Raw genomic sequence first — 8,867 nt, 5'->3', positions numbered from 1 at the left:
AAGAAAATAATTAGGCAAAAAAAAAAAAAAGACATAAAGTAGTAATCTGGGGGCACAGAGAAGGTGATCAAAACCACATGACAGAAAAAAAAATCTGACTATGGTGAATTGGGTCATGACTCCCAACAATCTCACAGCACAACAGAGACTGTAGAAATCTCTCCTCACTTGAAAGCAAACTTCTATTTCATAGCCTGTTTTAAAAGGAGGGAATTCAGTTATTTCAAAACCATTACTTCCTCCTATCAGACAGTTGCGTAAAACAAGCTTTAAGCCTCAGATTCTGGCCAAGATGTTGTGCAAGCACAATGGACTAGTCAAGGACCAAGGGAGACCAAATGTAAAAGTGAGTCTGATCTTTCCCTTCCCATGAGATGGTAAGTGGCAGGGAGATTTTCTTGAGCAGCAAGGACTTATCCCAGGTCATTCCAGCACACACAGTACCTCATGGATGGCAAACACCTTGTTGCAAGGGAAGCCACTCCAGGGCTACAGGAAGCAGCAGATAATCTAATATGCTCAAAAGAGGTGGGTACAGCCACAGAGGGAGGCTTTAGGTCTTAGCTCTTCATCTTCTGCCATTACTTGCATTTCCAGTGTGGAGAATGTGGATAGTGTTGACAGCATGGGATGGAAGAGCAGACGACAGCTAGGGCAGGGCAGTTCCCTTCCCTTTTCAGTCCCAATAACTCCACAAATGAACACAGTAAATACTGTGTATATATGCTGCAGTACAAACTATTGAATAAGGATGGACTGCAAAGAGTGGTCATAGTGTAGCCATCAGGCCAATTTCATCAGTCAATTGTAAATCAACTATTTGCCTGAGACTGCCCACTTCTGTTCACAGACCAGGAGTCACAAACTAATGACTCAGTGGAAACTGTATTTAGACAAAAATTAAAATTAATTTTAATTAAAAATTAATCTTATCTTTGCCTAAAAATTACTCTTAGAGCAGAGATGAGGGAAAGACTGCTTTATTTATAGTGATCCATCTAAAAAGAATCAAAACAATTAAAGTGATTGTTAACATATCAAAAACAATCATCTTGCAAAATTCCCTTTAACAGATTTAAACCTATACTAATAGCAAAAGCATTAGAATATTTTACAATCATCTCTTTACAGTGATTTTCTATCAATTAGTATCTGGATTGTTACAAAACAGTTCTTTCTAATGTATATTCTTTATTTCTATAAAAGCACTTATTTTATAATGAGCCAGCCATCTGCAGATTATGTAGTTTAAAACTCTTTCTCTCTTTTTTTCTTCATGTTTGATCATTCAATTTAAAAGGGAGAGAAAAGCAACCACAGCCCTAGTAACACTAAAACCAGCTATTAAATAGAGGCCCAAAAGGTCTCTCATTTCATTTGCACAGTGGAATTCAATGACTTCACAAAACCTCATGCTGTAAAAAAAAGAACTCTGTAGAATCTGTAGATACTGAAATGACATAAAAATCTCTGTGTTTGTGGCATTGCTAATCTACTTCAAGAACAAAAGCTCTGAAACCTTCAGGTCAAGAGCTCATGGAAAAGAACTGTCTTGTGGCTGCATACAAAATCAGCTAGAACATCATCACCTCACTTTATTTTTGTCTGATTTCTATAACTGCTTGTGTCTTGTTTACAATTTTAAATTCATTTCAGTGGGAACAAATCTTTACCCTGGAGCTAAATGCTTATTTAACTGATGTTTCAGAAAACTATAATTCATTATTTATTATATAAAGCATGAGGAACAAACAGGAGGAATTAGAACCATGTGCAGTTGCAAGGCTATGAGCTCATCTGGATCATATAGAAGGGCTCATACAACTGGAGTACTGCAGTGGATACACGTACACATCTTTAGGTAGTACATGCCAGGAAGGCAAGGAGGAGGAATCACCCTGTGTGTGAGCAGTGGGAATGCAGGGAGATCTGCTTTGGGATGGGTGAGAAGCCAGCTGAGAGCTGGTCAGGATTGGTGAGCAGGCCAACATGGGTGATGTTGGGGTGTGTGTCTGCTACCAGACACCTTATCAAGAAAGAGAAGCAGATTAGGTCTTCTTCAGAAACTCATATTTGCAGGCCTTGGTCCTCATGGGAGGCTCTAACCACTTTGATATCTACTGGAGGGACAACACAGCAGGGCATAAGGAATAGAGGAAGTTTCTGGATTCTGCTGTGCACAAACAACTTTCTAACAACTGATTGAGGAGCCAATGAGGAAAGACTCTCTGCTGGACTGGATTCCTACAAACCAGGAAGGACTGTTGGGGATGTTCTGGACAGCACTGACTGCAATGACTATGACATGGTGAAGTTCAGGATCCTGCAAAAAGGGAACTAAACAAATAGCAGAATCACAACTCCTTGACATCTGGAATGAAGACTCTGAGAATACCGGAACAGATTGCCCAGGGAGGTTGTGGAGTCTCTGTCCTTGAAGATATTCAAAAACATCTGGTTAGGGTCCTGTGCAATGTGCTCTAGGTGGCTCTGCTTCAGCAGGGAAGTTGGACCAGATGATCCCGTGAGGTCTCTTCCAACCTCAACCATTCTGTGATTCTGAGCACCCTGCTCTTCTGACCCTGCTGTGAGCAGAGGAGTTAGACTATACAGTCTCCGCAGTTCCTTTCCAACCTAAACTACTTTGTGATTTTATCAGTTATGATTTCACATCTTAATTTAAAATGACATCATATTTTTGCACCTCTGTAGTAAGTGAATTTATTTTTAATTGCTATCTGCATTCACCTATAACATCCAATGGATTTCATAAGGCTATTCTTACTTTCTAATTGAAGATGCAATTCGGTATCACAGGATTTTTGTCAGTACAGAATAAAGTAAATATTTTATCACAACCTTTCGGAAAATATTATCAGAAATGATTTCCACGCAAGTCTGGCACAATGAATTTTGCTAGGCAATCACAAGTCGTAAGAATAGAAATTTGAACAAGCAGCGACAGCATATGATTTGAGATTCCATGCTCTCTGTATTGCAGCCCAAGGCCTTGAAATAAATGTTTAAGATGTTTTTAAATTATATCAACCTTTCAGATATGCCTATGGGCAACTGGAAGAGCTATGCCTGTGGTGCATACTATTTCTAGACCTTTAACATGGCCATTAAATTCTAGGACTTTTCAATGTGGAAACTGGAAGAAGCTTCTCCATCTAAAATGAAAGGTTTTAGAGCTGTCAACTCTTGCTCTGACCTTTAAAGTAGAACATGAGTTATAGCTCTTCCTTTAACGAGAGATTTTTATCAACTCAATTATTCTTCCAAATATCCTCTATCTTACCTTTATATAGCCCAACATTATTTTGACCCCCCCAAAAAAATCTGTTATATGGTATATTTTTTTAGCTCTTTTCCATTAATAAATAGCACCCAAAAGTTACTCATCTAAATTAACAGATACTTCTACCTGTTCTACTAATTAGTAGTCAAGAGAATTGGAATTTAGGTGCTACATTTTCAGTCTCTGATTCAGAAAAATGCTGATGGTGATGACTATTAATTTGCAATTTTTCCTTAAATATACAGTGCATTCTTAGAGGGGTCCTGTACACACCAGCTGAGGAAATAAATCATGTGATCAAATTACACATCATGATTCAGGTTAAATAAATTAAAAACGGCAAACTCCTGCCTACTATAATTCAGCAAGAACAGCAGCCAACTATGTGCAAATGACATAGAGACTTTAGTTATGTAAATCATGTATACAAGATCAAAGTGTCAAGCAGAATCCCTACACAGCCACTTAGCAGAAAGGACAGATTTAAAACTAAAAAGAAAACAGATTAAAAATAAAGATCAAGATCTTTATTTGTCTAGGGAAAAATATCATAAAACATCATCCCTCATATCAATACCCAGGGAAGAAATCTTAGGCCTCATTGAAATTAGGATCCTCCTGACTTTAATAGGATTTCAGCTTTAAAATGTTACTCTAACTCACTTAAAGGAATGAAGTAGTACAGGAAGTGATATGACAAAATGAAGTAACAATATATCTGATCTAAACTCTACACAAGCTGCTGGCTGGCAGCAACAAGCATTACAAGAGATGACAGGAAAGAATTTTAAACACAACATAATCATATCAGTTGGAGGGCACAAGCCAGAGCAAAGCTTAATAACCTGTGCCTCCTGCACTGATGACAGCAAAAATGAATCCATAAGCCAGCTATTTTTAGGAAGGTTTATTTCCCAAACCTTTTAAGAAATACAACTTTCACTTAAGCCATAGTCCAGCACAAGATGCAATGAAGAAAAATTGTACTATATTTTAAAACAGATAAATGGGTATCACAAAAAGTCTTGTTCCATGCTAACCTGCAGGAGTTGCAAAACAAAACCCAAAGCAACCAGAAAAAACAGCCTGATTTATTAACAAAAGACGAATGAAAAACATCAAATACTCTGAGGATAGTCTCCTCCAACCCCATTTATGTGGAGTGCTTGGTATTCTTCAGTGCCCAGAAGAGGCACATCCCATACATTTCCTTGGAAACTGCCCTCTAAGGCAGGAAAGGCTGGAGTCTTGTAGGGATTTGAGAGTGAAAAGATTTGGAGCACTTACCTGGTAATATGAATTTAGAGATTCCTGTCTGAACCTGTTAAATGTTATGAAAGGCCATGGGAGGGATCACACAGTCCTGTTCACAGCAAGCCCTTCACTTCAAAACAAAACACACTCAAAATCCAAAACCCACAGAAAGAATCTCAAACCAACAGAAAGTGTGTGTCCCAGTGTCAGGATGAGTCCCAGTGTAAGGACTTGTCCTTACAAAATTCCTTAGCCTTCCCCTAGTCACAGAGAACCAAATGGAATCTCTGAATTTGCAAAGAATGCAAGATTAAGTTTGTCTTACTTTTTTAATATGATACATAACTGTAAACTATAAAGTATGCTTGCTAATTTTCAGTTACAATAAAAATACTGATCAAGAACTAATAGGATTAAGCATATACCATATTAAAATAAAAATTATTAAAATAATAAAATTACAGTCCATGAAATCTCACCTTCCAAACTAGCACTATTTATAACTGCTTGATTTTACATCAAAGAATAGGGACTTGAGACTTTGTAATCAGTGCTTCTTGTGATGCTACTGTAAAAATTATATCCATGGCCAACGAGAAATATCATAATCAGCTCCCACTGAGAGTCACTTGGAATCTGCCTGCCCCAATTAAATAACTACTACGACCATTCTGAAAGACATGTTCTCACCAGCTTCTGCAGAGCACTAAAGAAGTTTAAAATGAGCTAGCTGAATTTGTCACAGTATGTAGGTGGCTTGCTCTCTGCCTGTAGGTATAATATTTTCAGCATTTCTAAGGTCTGCTCAATCAATATATTCAATTCCTAGCTGACAACTGCAACAAATACCATTTTCTTTCTGGACAAGTTTTGCCTCATTTGTTTCCAAAGCATGTATTAGATGCAACCATTGTGTAGATTTATGATTTAAATTATATTTAGGCCTAACTTCTTGCATAGTCACAAATACCATAATTAAAAACAAAAAAACCCACAAAAAGTGTAGAATCATTACTAAGTGATGACTTAATGATATGCAAAAAATACATTGTTATTTTTTATAGTGAAACATGAGAAATACTCTTAGCCATATATAGGATTATTGAGTTAAGAAGCAGCTGAATATATCCATAAATATTTGCAGAACTCACAACAAAGTTAGTGGTGAGCCTAACATGCTTCTGCTTTCTGGTGGGCAATGGAGGCAAGGAGTCATAAGAACAAGGGCCCTAAACGTTACAGTCTGAGCTGTAACAACAGAACAAAGCATTCACCTGGCCACAGTAGGATCCACCTGACTGCCGCAGGATCCGTTCCTTCCATTTCACCATTTATGTTGTGACTGCAACCACCTCTGGAAAATGCCTTTTTATATCACCATGTGTTACCTGAATACACCAAGTATTCAGTTACTTCAGCTTCAGAAATACTATCTTAGAGTATTTCTGAGTCTGTGGCAAGAACTGTAACCCCCTTCCACATCTAAACTCCCTCCTAGTCCCCACACCTAGGGGAAAAAGCCCACATGGACTTGTTTATATTTTGGTATAAAAAATGAAAGGGTGTATACAAAAAGATGTGTAGAACCAACCATAATTGTTTGGGGACTTGCTATTAGAAACAAATTAAATACATGAAAGGCCAGAAATTAAATTCCCAGTGTTGAAGCTCGGTGTTAACACCATTCACTTCTGATCATGTGTGGAAAAGTGGTTTCTAGAGGACATCTCATTGTATTTTGTTATTTGTCAAATTATAAGTAGAACTGATAAGGTAGCTTGACATTTCCTATTAGAAGCTGTTTTAGATTTCTAGTAGCATCAAATTTGATTTTGTATTGATATATATCAGCTTGAATGTATTAGTGTTAGGGTTATTTCTTTTTCTTTTCTAGTGCTAGACTTAGTGTGTGGGAGGGTGGGGAGAGGGAAAAAAAGGAGAAAGAGAGAGAGAGAGAGAGAGAGAGGTGACTTAATTGAAACTTCATGAGAAAAAAATACCAAACAGTAGAGTTGTTTAATTTGGCAGAATAACACATAACAAGAACAAATATCTGGAAGTTAAAACTAGACAAACTCAAATAGGAAAAAAATGTATATTTCTTTTAAATTGAGTGATTTATCCTTACCAAAAAAAAAAAAAAAAAAAAAAAAAAAAGAAAGAAAGAAAGAAAAAAAGAAAGAAAAAGAAAAAAATTCTCCTGAGGAAACACTGTGGTTCAATTTTTTAAAGCAAAGCTTCTTCAAAGGGAGACTGTTACCCTTCTAGAACAAATGATTTCATTGCCCTAGTTGGGCTGAACACCAGGGAAAATATGTGATGTTTAATGACCTGAGTTATACAGGAATGTAATCTACAAGAGCTGAGACAGAAAGGCTGAAGATGATTCAACAAATCAGACACCATCAATGGAAAAGACTAAGTAGAATAATGTAGCAACTAAACTCCATGAGATTCAAATCATGAACGTCTACCAGATTAAGAAAATTAGCGCAGAGACTGACTGAGATTTCCCTGGCTGTGAAAGGGAAACAAAAAGACATATGTGGTCCTAAAAAGGCATCTTTTCAGTAGGATATAACAGCCCTCGAACCTTCTAATACAAGCAATTTGGCCAATTTACAGAGAGGCAATGGCATTTGTAAAGACACCCAGTTCACATGCTCTTCCTCTAAACATGTCACAGATGACTTGTCCCATGATCACACTAGATTCATCTTAGCTCTAAGCTCCTACTCAGTCCTCCATAGTTATTAACAACCTCTTCCTGAAAACACTGAGAAATGGTGCTTTCTGAACTACACACAAGTTGCAATTTTTGGGGGTGATAACTGCTTATATATATTTCTTTTTTTCATTGCAATAAAGCCACTGCATTTCTTCTCTCACTGGCTGCAAATTCTATCATTTCCTGAAGACACATTAGACACTTGAAAGACAGATTTTTAAAGTTAATATATTTATTTCTAATAGCAAGTCCCAACACAAATCAGCTGTTCTATGTTCCAGGTGGACAAAATGTTTCAATGTCTCATGGAATGCAGCTTGTTTTTATACTGACTTTAATCCATTTTAATGCAATCAAACAGCATAGTAATGAAAATTGTGTTTAGGAGCAATGGAAGCTGCCATACATGCATTCTTTGACCTCAGTACTCATTGTATTGAGGTATGTCCTATTCTCAGGAAGTGTATAAACATTTACTTAAAAACCTTCTCAGATGATGCCGTGAATCAGCATTAATTCAGAATTCAGTAAAATTGCCTCAAATATGCAATTTATACAACAGAAACTACAAGCTAGAGCTAACAAAACCTGAGATAACATGTACATTGGATGCTGCAAAGTAACTACAAATTGTGCTTATACAACAGTTTTTCCAAAGGCAGCTCAGAAAAATACTGCCATTATTAACAACAGAATCACAACATCATTGCATTTGCATGCACAACAGATTATCAAACTCCTGACTATCTTCTGTCTGTTTTTTCTTACTTGCAAATTGTTAGGGGGCTAGACTGAGAGAAAGAGAGAATATACATGCATGAATGCTCATAGGAATAGAGAGATAAGTAACGGGCACAAGAGGTAAGAAGATGAGAGTAAAAAATGTACATATCAATACCACTATTACATTTTTAGGGTCATTTCACTGTCCCTATCAAATTTAGTCAAGGATAGATCTGATTTTTTTTATTATTATTATTCTTCCCTTGCTGCTACAGAATAAGATAGAAGTAACAAAAGAGCTTAGTTTTTCTATTATATTGTTTCAGCTTTGGTCTTTCTTGATAGTAGTACACTCTTAAATTTTTATAGAACTTTTTAACTCTAAGGATTTTTTTGGTTGATTTTTATAAGTTTATACCTCATTCCAGTTTTCAGCTTATGGTTTATGCTACCTGCCAATGGAACCAAGATGCTTCTAGAATTCATGCTTTCCTAAAAGATAGAGAGATAACTTTCCCTACTTATCACAGTGAAAAAAAATTCTTATATTCTTTGTCATGTAAATGTAAGCTTCTAGTTGTTCTTACTAGTAGCAATGCTTTCTTGAAAATGAAGACATAAAACTCACGTATATAGACTAAAAGTTACAGATTTGCCTTAACTTCATATATCTTGTTTTAACCACACAGTAACAAAAAATGTTTTTTCCAAAGTAATTTTCATTTTCTATTTTCATTTCCTACATAGATATCAACATACAACAAAATTCGTGGGCTGATAGGAGCAGATATTACTTGCTGATACTTGTTATAGTAAAGTTTAAATTCATAGAATGGTGAGGTTGGAAGGGACCTCTGGAGA

Source organism: Rhea pennata, chromosome 2, assembly GCF_028389875.1.
Source record: "Rhea pennata isolate bPtePen1 chromosome 2, bPtePen1.pri, whole genome shotgun sequence".
NCBI lineage: Eukaryota > Metazoa > Chordata > Aves > Rheiformes > Rheidae > Rhea > Rhea pennata.
This window is presented reverse-complemented; position numbering follows the sequence as displayed.